This window comes from Mustela lutreola, chromosome 4 (assembly GCF_030435805.1).
Source record: "Mustela lutreola isolate mMusLut2 chromosome 4, mMusLut2.pri, whole genome shotgun sequence".
NCBI classification, from domain to species: Eukaryota; Metazoa; Chordata; class Mammalia; order Carnivora; family Mustelidae; genus Mustela; species Mustela lutreola.
The window spans coordinates 11,329,908-11,341,926 of record NC_081293.1 but is presented as its reverse complement, the minus strand read 5'-3'; the positions used below and the strand labels follow the sequence as shown (position 1 = coordinate 11,341,926).

Genomic DNA, 12,019 nt, shown 5'->3' with positions numbered 1-12,019 from the left:
GGCTACATCAGTAGGATGTCCTGGACTCTGGCTTCTCTCTGGGTTTAACCAAAGGGGATACCAGCTAGACTTGCCAGATGAAATACAGGAACCCCCCCCATTAAATTTGAATTTCAGATAAGCAATTTAATTTTTTTTTTTTTTTAGCAGAAGTATTTCTTATGTAATCTGGCAACCCTTTGTACTGGCAGGAAAGGGGAAAGAGAATCTCATTTATTCCCCAAACTTCCCACCTGCTGGACCACTGCAATGGACTGGCTGTAGGCCCCACATCAGAATCTGCCTGGCTGCCGTCAACACACAGCTCACAGGTTCTAGAAACTGGTCCTTCCTCTTGCTCTGTCAGGCCTAAAAGTGGTAGTTAATAGCTCCCAGCTATTATTAGTAGCAGGATCCTGTACCGACTTCTTATTGCTGTTACTAAGTCCTGCCCACACTTTTGGAAATAGATCCTGATTCAATTCTTTTCAATTCTCTACTTTTGGTGCGTTGTCCATGCCCTGCGGGATATCGACAAGCCTGGACGTGGCTCTTTGAGACAGAATGCACAGCTCCTTGCCCTCTTTTTTGGTACTCCCCCAGCAATTTATGTCTACCCATGGAGCTCCTGCCAGGATCAGAGTGTGGGACCCTCTCTCTGGCCCAACACACCAGATCCAGTCAAGCCCCTCTGATTCTTTCTGCTAGTTGGTCCCTGTTCTCTCCTCCCGGGTGGGATCTCCTACCTTGCTTTCCTCTCTGCGCCTTTGGTATGAGCGCGGTGCTCTAAGCTCTCTAGGCCCCCGGTCTCTGAGACCTCAAGAAACCTTTACTTTCTGAATAAACCCAGATCTTGTGATGGAAAGGTGGTGGCTTTCAAGGCCACTGTTTTCGTTAAATGTCTGAAAAAATCCACTCAGAAGCCCTGTGAACTTCTAGGACCTTCTAGGCCTTCTGTGCCAGACCCTGACATTCTCCCCGGTGAGATGAGAAATGTTACTATCTTTATGGATGAGGGCGACAGGGCAGTGAGACGATGTCAGCACAGAATAAAGCCTCAGTTAGCTCCGTATGTTATGCCACGGAGGTTATCTAGTAAGTGAGAGTTCAGTGCCATCGTGCTTAGGAAAGATTTAAAAAGAGTTAATAATAATAGGTGCCTGGCTGGCTCAGCCCATGGAGCGCACGACTCTTGATCTCAGGGTTGTGGGTTTGAGCCCCGTGTTGGGTGTAGAGATCACTTAAAAATAAAATCGTAGGGCTGCCTGGGTGGCTCAGTCGGTTAAGTGGCTCCTCGGGTCATGATCCCAGGGTGCTGGAATTGAGCCCGGTATCAGGCTCCCAGCTCGGCGGGGAGCCTGCTTCTCCCTCTCCCGCTGCCTGCTGCTCTACTTGTGCTGTCTGTCTCTATATCTTTATGTCAAATAAATAAATAATTTTTTAAAATTAAAAAAAAAAATTTAAAAAGTTAATAATACCGGTCGTTATCCCTTATCAAATGTTCCACCTGGGCTGAGCTCTGTGCACACACCATCAGTCGTCAACACGCCTGCAAGACTGTGAAGCACTGGGCGCCTGGGTGGCTCCGTGGGTTAAAAAGCGTCTGCCTTTGGCTCAGGTCATGATCCCAGGGTCCTGGGATCGAGCCCCACATCTAGCTCTCTGCTCGGCAGGGAGCCTGCTTCCCCCTCTCTTTCTGCCTGCCTCTCTGCCTACTTGTGATCTCTGTCTGTCAAATAAATAAAATCTTTAAAAAAAAAAAAAAAAAAGACTGTGAAGCATTCCATCCGAGTCTCAGCTCCCACCACCCCCACTTGCGCTCCGGGACGCTGGGCTGGGAGTCCGCAAGCCACAAGTCTCCTTTGTCAGAGGAAGTTTGGAAGGTGAAGGAAGAGACTTGCCCCTTCTTAAATCTGTTTACTGCTTCCCCTGGAGCAGCAGATGGTTCCAGTTTCCAACTTCTTCTTTTTTTTTTTTTTTTTAAAGTTTATTTATTTATTTGAGAGAGAGAGACAGTGAGAGAGAGCATGAGCGAGGGGAAGGTCAGAGGGAGAAGCAGACTCCCCATGCAGCTGGGAGCCCGATGCAGGACTCGATCCCAGGACTCCGGGATCATGACCTGAGCCGAAGGCAGTTGTCCAACCAACTGAGCCACCCAGGCGTCCCAAGTTTCCAACTTCTTTCCTCATTCCCAGCACAGCCAGAGGGCATGGGCGGGGTGGGGACAGTAGGGGGAGAAGCGGGAGGTGGGGTGGGGCATAAGGAGGGCGGAGGCCTGCATGCCCCACGTCTGTGCCCAGCTCCAGGACACCCCTCCTCCAAGATCCCGAGGTAGTACGTGGCTGGAAGCCCCTTCCTCTAAATTTGTAGGTTCGGTTCCTGTGATGGATTATTACACCGGTGACACCCCCCCCACCCCCCCGCCCATGGATCCTGCCTTCTGATATCCAGGCCCTGGAGTGGTCCCCTTGGGCGGGACATGGCTAGATCAGGCGATCTGCTTTGGCCAATGGGACAGACAGGAATCCGAGGCTGGAGGAGCATCTGTGCTCTGAGGTGTCTCCTCTCCGGACTGTCGGGCTCGGAGGAGCGGGCTACCTCTCACACGACCCAGCCTACCTTCCAGTGCAGGACTGAAGCATTAATGAGTCTCGGTGAGACCAGGAGAAGAACTGCCTAGCCAACCAGCCAACCCCGAGAGCGGTAAGTCTCTAAGCTTTGGGGAGGTTTCTTGAGCAATAATAGGGACCTAAAGAGTTCTGGTCATCCAGGCTCTTCCCTCCACCGCGGGGATGGTGGCTGCTTCCCCACAGCTGTTCTCTGGGACCTCAAAACACCCGATCTGTTCTCTCAGGCCTCTGACACACGCTTCACAATTACCCTGTGTTCTCTTTGTGAACGCAACCAGAGTAATTTCTGTTTTCCTGACTGGACCCCACTGACACAAGTGCTATTATATCCATTCTACAGATGAGAAAACTGAGGTTCGGAGAAATTAAGAAATATGCCAAAGGTCACTGCTCACAAGGGCCCCAGGCTGACTCCGCAGCCCTTGCTATACTTCACAGTAACACTATTAATCTACGACAATAGATAACTGTACTGTACCATAAATGGGTTTTTCTAGATGATTATGAGGACAATTATTTGAAGTTGATGTCACCGCAAGAAGGGCTTTTGTTCAAGATCCAGAAGGCTCCAGCTCCCGACCAGCAGAGGGAGCTCTGTCCCTAAGGACTCAGCCAGAGGCTGGCTGACCCAGAGGGGAAAAAAGATGACAATTCCCGTCCCGGTCGCAAGATTTGGAGGAGCACCTCATCATTGGAGACTGTAGGCTCTTTGAGGGAAAGGGAAAACAAGCAATGTAACAGTTGTCAGACCCGCAAAAACAGTTGTTAGACGCGTAAGAACAATTTAAATGTGTCCATTTAAATTGTCAAAATATGGGATTGGAGCTGCCCTGTGTGAACAGGAGGGTCCTCCGAGAGAGGGAGTTCACGTTCCCTTCCTGGCCTCCTCCCAGCTCGGCCTGGATTCCACTCCAAGGTTAAGTTTCTCTGGGGTCGACCACATTTCCCCGTGACAGAGTAGCTGAGTAAAAAGGACCTTGTCTCCATCCGCATGTGGTTCTTTCCTGAGTCCCTTCCTGTACAGTGGTAATAGGAGGAAGGAAGGAATGGACTGCTTCCTCCCGGGAGAGCTTGTGACTGTCTCGCTTCTCCTTCCCGCTCCCTCGGCTCCCGGAGCTGCACCAGCCCTGCAGCCCTGCCCTTGCTCTAGAGGTCTTCTCACTCCCGCGCTCTGGAAGCACTCGCCCTGATGACAAGGGGTCTCTGTGAAACCAGCTCTTCCTCGCAGCACAGCAGCAAAACCTGAGACCCCAGTCTGAGCTCTGGGGTGGTAGATAAATACTAGACCTCGAAGCTTGTGAGCAGCTTTCACAGCCCAACCGAGGTAGGGTACAGGGGGCAGCAGGGGGCCAGCCCCGGTACCTCCTCTCCCTGCACCAGGGCTTGCAGGGAGCAATCACAGATCCTGTGGCTTCCCAGCTGCCTGTCGTGGCCTCCAGTTTGGGAACTAGGGCTAGGTAGAAGTAATAAGCCAAAGATCAAATTTGGGCATTCTTGACTTCCCCTAGCCAAAATGCCATTTTAAAACATGATGTAGTAGGTAACACAAACTAAGGAAATTTATCTTCTCACAATTCTGGAGGCTCTAAGTCTGAGACCAAGGTATTGGCAGGATTGGTTTCTAGTGAACCTCTCTCCTTGGCTTGCAGATAGCTTTTCCCCGTGTTTCCACGTGGTCTTTCCCTGTGTGTACCTCTGTACTAATCTCCTCTCTCCTAAGGATATCACGGCCCACCCTAATGACCTCATATAACTTAATCACCTCTTTTTAAAAATTCTCTCTTCAAAGCCAGTCACCAGAGGCTGAGGACTTCTACTATGTTTTTTGTGGAAGGGACACAATTCAGCCCTTTAACGATCAGAATGACAGTATATTCCATGTATGACAAATAAAAGGAAATCCATATCCCGACACAATGTAGTGAAACTGCTGAATGTCAAAGACAAGGAGAAGATCTTAAAAGCAACGAGAGAGAAAAGCCACACCTCGCAAAAACTGTAGGATGGCTCCCCATCGGCATTCCAAGATCCAGCTTCCAAACGGGGGCTTAGCCCCTGGCCCGTCTCTCGAGAGGTCTTGCCCTGAGGTTGGCCTTCTCTGAACCCATGCAGCATTCCAAGCTTGTAATGTGGCCTTCCTATTCAGCTGCAGCCCGAGGGGGGCTGGCAAGGCCACCAGACCTTAAATCTGTCTCCCACTCACACCAAACGTTAAAAAGCCATTTAGGTTACAACACCACTTTAAAATCAGACCCGTGTAGGGGTAGCTACAGTGGGCAAAAGGGGTCTGGATGGTTGTCGGTGTGGGAGATGGGATCAGTCGGATTTCTGGGCCAGAAAATAGAAAGGTGGCCTAGACAGGATATAGTTCACGTTGTTGCCAAAGGTCCTGAAAGCAGGTGTCTGTGGCGTGGGAAAGATCTTCCCTGACACCCCTGTCTCTAGTGCTCATGGTCACCAGTGCCTGAGGCCTGGCATCTTACAATTTAATTTGTCGGGGCGCGGGGGGTTGGTCTACTCCGTGAGACAGCATCAGTCCTAACCCCTGTGCTGGGCACGCCCTCGAGAGATGTTTTATGAACCAGCTGATGGGAACCCTTGGAGAATCTTTGTCTGCTAGAGCCTACAGTGGGCTCTGACCTACTTGGGGTGGGGGTGGGGGGCGGATTTAGAACCGAGCTGTCCTTCCACTGCTGTAGCCACTGCCTCCCACCACCTCCTGCGTGGCAAGTGGCCTCCACCTCCCCCCCGACCTCCATTTCAGTGCATTCTCCACACTGCAATCAAATGATCTTTTTGAAAAGACAGGAATCAGACTACATCCCCGTTTTGCTTAAAATCTTCTGCAGCATTGAGAATGAAATCCAAACTCTTGGCTGTGGTCTGTGAGATCCTGCAAGACAACGGAGCCCACTGGTAGAGTTTCTTCTCTTTTCCTCACCGTGATCTAGTCATCTGGATTTTTCTCAGCTCATCAAACATAGCCAGCTCTTTCCCACCCCTTGTTCTTCCTTTTTGCTGAGAATGGTCTTCCACAGCTCTTCCTGGTGCCAGGCCCTTGGCATCTATCAAATCCCAGCCCATATCTCTCCTCCCTCACCTCCGATGGGAAGTGGATTCCCCTAGTTACTATTTCACCCCTATTTGTTTCCTTCTTGGTGGCAATCATAAGCTCTCTTGGTTTTGTTAGCTTGCTTATTTATGTCTGTCTCCCTGCCTAGAATCGGATAGGACAAGGACCCACCTTGTCACCTCGTCTTTTGCCCATTGGATCTCTAGCCCCCAGCACCGCGCTGGTGTCATCAGTAGGCTTCACATGCCGGGTGCTGTCCAGCTGGGGTCCCTGGACCCTTTAGCAGAATGCGTACACTCCAAGGGAACCCAAAGCCCAACAGAATCACAAGATCTGCACCTCTGGCCCAGTCCAGCTCAGTTCCCAACCATCCAGGCTACTCTGAAAATGTAACTTGACCCCAGGAGCCAAAAGTAGTTGAAATGCAGAGCTAGCAACAGTTTACCTCCATAAATTCGACTCCCTGTTGCTCGTGGTATTAACTCGGTTTCAGGCACTTCCACTTCAATTAAGACTTGGCACACTTCAAAATACCTCTGAACAGCAGGACACTGATTGAATTCGAGGTGCCAGGAAGCCAAATGGAAAAATAATAGTAAAACCACTGGTCCTTTTACATTGTAGTTAAAAGCTTGAACAAACAAGTATTACACCTCCTGTCATGTTCTCTTCAGTTCCAAATTAATCTGGAAGAAGCAGAGTAACTTACACTGTTTTTAACCTGCCCCATTAGGCATGTCCGGGCTGGTCCACGGTGCTCTCAATGTGATGCTCCAGTTTGTCACTCTGCAGCACTGTTGTCATACAGTGTGGGTCAAGTTTATAAGACCTGTAAGTTTTAGGGCGCCTGGGTGGCTTGGTTGGTTGGGCAGCTACCTTCAGCTCAGGTTGTGATCCCAGGGTCCTGGGGTGGAGCCCCACATCTGGCTCCTTGCTCAGCGGAGAGCCTGCTTCTCCTTCTGCCTCTCCCTGCTACTCCGCCTGCTTGTGCTCTGTCAATTAAGTAAATAAAAATTCTTAAAAAAAAAAAAAAAACCTGTAAATGTTGAAAAGTTTTGATTATTCAAATGGCTTTCTGCATGTCTTTTCAAATAAAACTTCTCAACAAATACTGTAATTGTTTAAATTGTATAAATGTTCATAATTCTATAATTGAAATGTTTCTCCTTTGGTCATAGAAATAATGGTACACCCATTCCGTGAAACGTTACCTGGTTATTGCCCAAGATTAGTAAGTGAAAACAGCAAGTCGCAGAACAGTAGATATCATATCTCCATGTGCATGAATATGTGAATATATTTTCTTGCAAGCACAGACTATTTCCAGAGGGAGACACTAAGCCATTGCTGGAAGGAGTACAGTGGTGGGTGATAATCATTGATGTATGTCAGGTGCTCGCTCTGAGCCAGCCATGGCACCAGGCATTTCCCATACGCCTGCATTTAGTCCCCACAATGACCCTGAGAGCGGGGACTTAACTATTATCCCTCCTTTACAGATGAGGAAACTGGGTCAGGAGAAGTAAAGTAACTTAACTTCAGCATCCTATATTATTTGAGGGGTTTTTTTTTTAACCTTAAATTTGCATGATTACTTTTCCATCATAAAAAACAAACTCAGGAATCATTTAAAATCTTTCCCTCTTGGATTTTGAGACCAAGAGAGGCAGTGAAAATGCTCAGGGCCAACAAGTTCTATTGTGCCAGCAGAATACATAAAATACCATAATAAATAAAAACCCAGATTGTGTTGCTTCTAGCTTGTGCCCTTTTTCTGGCAGGCTTGTAGGGAGGAGGTGGTGAGGGGCTGCTGGAATCATCTGCAGAATTCTGTAGAAGCAGGAGCCCAGGAAAGGCAGGGGGAGGCCCTTCTGATTTTGGATGAGCTGATCCCACTGGTCACCATGGTGACATTAAGGGAGGCCTCCAGACTGAAGGGCAGCACCATCCCCCAAGTAGCCTAAACAATTCAACATTAGCCACCAGCTGCAACCTTTCATCTAGCACTACCTGGATAGAACCCATTATTATTAAACACCCCCTACGATGCCTCCCACTCACACTTCATTCCACACCCATGATAACCCGGAGCTCCATTATTCCCCCTTTAACAGCAAAGAATCTGGCACTTGGTGCAGTTCAATAATTTGAGTCCCACAGGAAACTGCAAGGTTGGGACTTGAAGATGGGTCTGTCTGACTCCCTGTTGACTCCAACACTGGGGTTCCCATGGGTGAGCTGCTGGCAGCCAGGTCTCCAATGTTCAGCCCTCCCTTCCTAAGAGCCTTCCCCCAAATTGTGTAGGATACCAAAAAGAAAAAAAAAAAAAAAAAAGATGCAAGGCTCCTGCTTCATGAGCCAGTCTGTCTCTCCCCGAGTCCCCATACTGGAGCAAAGTGACTAAAGTAGCATCTGCTCTCAGATCACCCTGTTGCCACCTGCCTGACGACCTCCCAAACTGCCCGGTTCTGCCGCCCACCAAAACCGAATTCTGAAACTTTGCCCAACCGCATTCTGTGCTCAGAAACTCCACTGCCCCGCCTCTGCGAGAATGAGATTCTCAGAAGGGCACATCAGGCTCTGAATCTTACGCTCCAGAAATCTGACGTCTTAAAGGCAAGGTCCTGGGGCAGGTCCTAAAGGACTTTCTAATGCTAAAAACAATGGTGATAGGCAAAGGCAGGTAGACCCCGCCAGTCTCCTGGCACTTGAATAGGGTGTTGCCTGGAGTCACGTTCATACCCAAGCGCATGAGCACACACACACACACACACACGCATACGCGCGCGCGCGCGCTCGCTTTTATTTATTAATTTATTTTTATTTTTTTAAAGGTTTATTTTTTTGTCAGAGAGAGAGAGAGCACAAGCAGGGGGAACGGCAGGTGGAGGGAGAAGCAGGCTCCCCAGTGAGCAAGGGGCCCAATGTGGGACTCGATCCAGAGACTCCGGGATCGCAACCTGAGCGGAAGGCAGATGTCCAATCCGCTGAGCCACACAGACATCCCTACACTCTGTTTCCGCCCTCTGGGTCTTGGCTTGCTCTTCCACCTGCCTCCACACCACTGACTGGGCGTTGAGCTTGGAGAGCTCAGCCTCTCCCTCAAGCCAGGCTAGTGCTTTCCCGCCGCTGGGGTTTACTGCCCATCACAGGGTTCCCAGCCTCTGACGTTGAAATGTGGCTCCCGCTTTGGACTGCAAGTCTCACACTGGGGACCAGGCTGCTCAGGGTCTTGCGGGAGGCCCGGAATGCCATGGGAGTTGGGAGCAGGTAGGGCGCCCAGTCCGGCAGAGGTGCTCTCAGCCTCCAGGCGGCCTCTCTGCAGTGTCGTGGCAAGCTTCCCGCCGGGCAGATTCATTACATAATGCCAGGGCTGGTATGTCTGCCGCTTATCCAAGGTGCATCTGCAAGAAGCTGTAATTGAAATAGCTTCCAGGATGGAAAAATCACTTCTAGAATTTAATTTCCAAGCTTGTGGCCTGGATCGTTCAAGCTGATTACAGGAAATGGTTGGAGCGCTAATGTTCCCTGTGCTGAGTCCAGATGGGTGTGTTTACTAGGCTGAGAAACGTTAATCCTGTCTTTGGCATTCACTTTGGAAGAGAAGGAAAAAATAGGGTCAGTACCGCCAGCCAGCCTCCATTATACTTCTCCTAAAGAATGTTTATTCAAAACAAATCACGGGCGGGGGGGGGGGGGGAGTGGTCTGCCAGTTTGAACCTGGAGCTGCTGGGGGAACGTTGTTGTTCAGGACTCAGTGTGCAGCTGTTACTGGTTTTCAAAGTGCGGGAGGAGAATTTTGAAGAGTCGGTCCCCTGGCCGATGTCGAGAGGCTGAATGATGACAGAAGGTGTGCCCCGGGAGAGCGGAGCAGAGATCAGAATCTGCTCTCCGTCGTGGGATGTCATCAGCAAGACTGTGCATGTGGTCAAATGATGACATGACAAATACGAGCTCCACGTTGACTGAGCCCTGGGCTTTTTGCCGAAGATTATGCTAGAAACTTCACATTCTCTCTGTCACGTGATCCAACAACTCTGAGACAGAGCCCAATTTTATCCCCTCTTACTGTTGAGGAAACTAAGTTTCAGAAGGTGATTTGTCCAAAGTGGTGCTTGGCAAACACTTTCACAACTTGAAACAATTTTTAAAACCCCCTACAGCCACAGCGCCGCCAGCCCCTGTGTAGTGAGAATTCAAGTTCCTCCAGAGGGCGGGTCAGCAGGGGCTCCCCAGGCAATGGAGAAGCAGGTGCCCTGTTGGCCCCTAGCGAACATTCTTGCACACAGCACTCGAGACAACATAGACGACAGGTTCATTAACTCGATGAGTGACCAGCCACCTGCCTGCCCAGTCCAAGCCCTCTGAGAGTCTGTCTTTGGGTGTAAGGACAGCAAGCAATGAGGAAGGGAGTGGCGCTTGTTGAAGCCCCGTGGGTCACTCTGGCCTGGAGAGATTTCTGGGCCTCCCAAGCTCCCGTGAATGCTAAGGAGACAGCAAGGAAGGGAGGAGTCCCTCTTCGCCACTCAGGAATGCCTCCAGATGCTGGTGCCAGAGAGACCGTGGAACCCCCCTGTGGCCCCTGAGCTCAGCCGTGTGACTCATCCCCACAGCCCTGCCTTGTGTCACTGTTCGTGGAGCACTGTAATTAGTTAATGAAGTAGCTAAATGATATTTCTCTAGTCATTCAACCACCCCATCCTCAGGGTGGTAATTGTATTTGAGGTTATTTAAAAACATTGTTGTATCCAAATAGAGTTTACATCAGCAGACATCGTGATTAGTAATCCTGCTATCCATGGTGTGTCTAAAGGGTGCTATAAACTGCCCGGTGAGTCGTGCAGAAATGGCTGCCCTGAGGAGTTCCTCTCCCCAACCCCAGCGGGGCTCCACTCCCTGAAAGGGAAAGCAGCAAAAGCAACCCATGGCCAGAATCCAATTACCCTTGTTTTAGAACAGACTGTTTCAGGGGATGTCTCCATTAATTTCATCCTCATCTTTAGACAGGAACCAACTCTTCCTTATCTTTGCAAGAAAATGTTCTGACACAGACCTTGGTCTGCCTTCCTTTACCACCTTTTTCGGAAATACGAGTGATACAGTTAAAAGCATGGGCGTGGCTTGCTAAGCATCTCTAAGCCTCCATGTTTTTGTCTGTAAAATGGGGATTTCAGTGTTTCTCGTGTGTCAGGCAACGTCCCAAGTGTTTTGCATGAAATCATTTCATATGGTCCTCAGGATAACTCTGAGATATTCTTAGGTACTGTAACTAGGTATTATTATTATCCCCACTTTTCACGGCAGGAAACCCAGTCACGGAGAGGGTCACTAACTTCTCTGAGATCACTTCCCTACAACTAATAGAGATAGGATCCAAACACAGGAGACTTATTCTAGAACCTATGGAGTAACCACTCTGCTCTTCTGCCTTTTTTTTTTTTTTACAAGATTGTGAGGATTCAGTGAGATTTGTTAAATAAATATTTACTGTGTGCCAAGTACTGTTCAAGGTGTAAGAGTTAAGGATAAACCCTTGCCCTCATGGATCTCACATCCTGGTATGGAAAGATTCTCCACGTAAACGTTACTGCAACCCCCAGGACAAAGCTAGCTGTTGGGGCTTTAGAAGTTTCTGTGTATTTTAGTTACTTATGTACACATCGTGATACTGCTATCAGATTATAAATTCCCTGAAGACAAATTAATTTCTGCTTCTTTTCTATATGTCTTCCAACTCCCTCTCCTTACACATAGTAGGGAGTCAGTAAACATTTATTGAGTAAGCAAACCTCTTGATCCTATACATATATGAAAGAATTGCAAAAAGGGCTTTCTCCATGTATTTTTGTAAAAGTTCTCAATGTAAAGTCAATCTGTAAGTGATAAGTATATCTGCAATGTAGAATTGCATAGCCATGTCAATTGCTAAGAGGTTCAAATGAGATGCGTACAAAAAGTTCTTTGAAAACTGTAACGCATCAAAAATAGGTAATGAGGAGTGCCTGGGTGGCTCGGTGGGTTAAGCCTCTGCCTTCAGCTCAGGTCATGATCTCAGGGTCCTGGGATCAAGCCCTGCACCGGGCTCTCTGCTCAGCAGGGAGTCTGCTTCCCCCTCTCTCTCTGCCTGCCTCTCTGCCTACTTGTGATCTCTCTCTGTGTCAAATAAATAAATAAAACCTTTAAAAAAATAGGTAATGAGTTATTGGTATATGTAATACAGAGAGGGAGAGAAAGATAGAGAGAGACTTCTGTGCTTCTAGTGGAGTGGATACTAATCCCAGGGCATAAATTGCCCCTTGTATGAGGATGGGAACCCACCAACCCGCACAAGGCAGCT

General features: G+C 48.9%; 1 long non-coding RNA gene across 1 annotated transcript; it reads right to left on the bottom strand.

Moving 5' to 3' along the window:
• Positions 1 to 4,546: 4,546 nt before the first annotated feature.
• LOC131830622 (uncharacterized) lies at positions 4,547 to 6,669 on the bottom strand. The gene is made up of 2 exons (XR_009353248.1): positions 6,128 to 6,669; positions 4,547 to 5,502 (listed from the first exon to the last, which is right to left on the bottom strand). It is a non-coding gene; the product is annotated as an uncharacterized LOC131830622 (long non-coding RNA).
• Between the last annotated feature and the right edge of the window lie 5,350 nt (positions 6,670 to 12,019).